This window comes from Tachysurus fulvidraco, chromosome 14 (assembly GCF_022655615.1).
Source record: "Tachysurus fulvidraco isolate hzauxx_2018 chromosome 14, HZAU_PFXX_2.0, whole genome shotgun sequence".
In the NCBI taxonomy this organism is placed as follows: domain Eukaryota; kingdom Metazoa; phylum Chordata; class Actinopteri; order Siluriformes; family Bagridae; genus Tachysurus; species Tachysurus fulvidraco.
In genome coordinates, this window is record NC_062531.1 from 26,463,134 (window position 1) to 26,464,580 (window position 1,447).

Sequence of the window (1,447 nt, forward strand, 5' to 3'; positions counted from 1 at the left end):
TGTGTGAAGTGACAACAGGAAGTAAGTGTAAGCGTAAACACGCCGTGCTCAGGTCTCTCTTCACGGCTGAGTTACAAGGCTGTTGAATGCGGAGATATAAAACCGAGTTAAAAAGCCTTTAAAACATGCAGCCATTAGAGCTCAGTGCTTCTGCTCTTTACGATGATGGTGCGGTGCGTAATAAAGGCGAGCGTGCCGGCAGAGTCGAGTGCGAGTCGATGGAGCTCTCTGTGCGCTTTACTCAAGGCTCTTAGCATCGAGCTGCTGTCAGAAGCGCTCCTGATGGAAACGTTCAGCAGGGCCATTTGTATTTAATGCTCCTCCATGAAAACGAATAATGCATAAACGTTTCAGTCGATACGGATTATGAATCACCTGAAGCAGCTCACTTTAGCCGCTCCGCTCGCTCTTACACGCGGCTTTGTTTTTCTTTTTTGCCGTTATATCTGACAGCAGGAATAAATCACACCCGCAGAGTGGCTTATAAACACAACATCACTTTCCCTTATAGTTTCCTGTACTTTTTAAAGAGACTTTTTCAACCGTAAACTATCAAATCTGTAAATATTATCTTCATTATACGTTTATGTCTTAATGATTACATCCTAAAAATCTGAGCTGCACCACTGAGAACTTATCCATTACTGAAAGCTGGGGGAATTACCTTATGATGATGGAGCTACACTTTATCATTTATTTAATCCTTCAGGAAGACAAAAAGCACTTTTCTGGAATCAGAAGATATATATATAAAGATCTATAGTATATATATAAAGTAAACTAGAGTAATACTGGTTTATAAACAATATATTTCACTGTGAATCCTCCTGTAAAACTGAGCGAGCTTCAGAGAAAAAAATCATCTGCTGCACTTTGAGTTTCACGTTTTTTAGTAAGTGCTAAAATAAAATGCATTAAAAGACATTGTTAGGTTTGCAGCTTCATCCATTAAGTGCGTTATATAATGACATCATTTCCTGCAAACAGAAAACCCTTTTTATCATTTGTTTCATCAGGATAAAGGACGTTTCTGTGATCTGCTGCATCCATTAAAAATGCCTCGTATCACACACTGCACTAGTGTTTCCGATTTTTCGTGGACTTTTCCATCTCTGAATTATGGAGACTGATCACATGACACAAAAAAACCTTTCAGCTTTCTGTTCAAACCCCGTTTTACTGAACAAATGAGAAGTGATTCTCATAACCCAGCGATTCTTTGATTCAAACTGGGATTTGTTTAATGAGAAAGGAGCAAATCTTAGATTATTAGATTATAGATCAGATTATTAACTGATTCAAACATTGAACAGCAAAGAAGTGAATCTCAGTTATGACCAAATGATTCACTGATTCAATCACTGAACAACAAAGTAGTGAATCTTAATCATGACCAAATGATTCACTGATTCAATCACTGAACAACAAAGTAGTGAATCTTAATCAT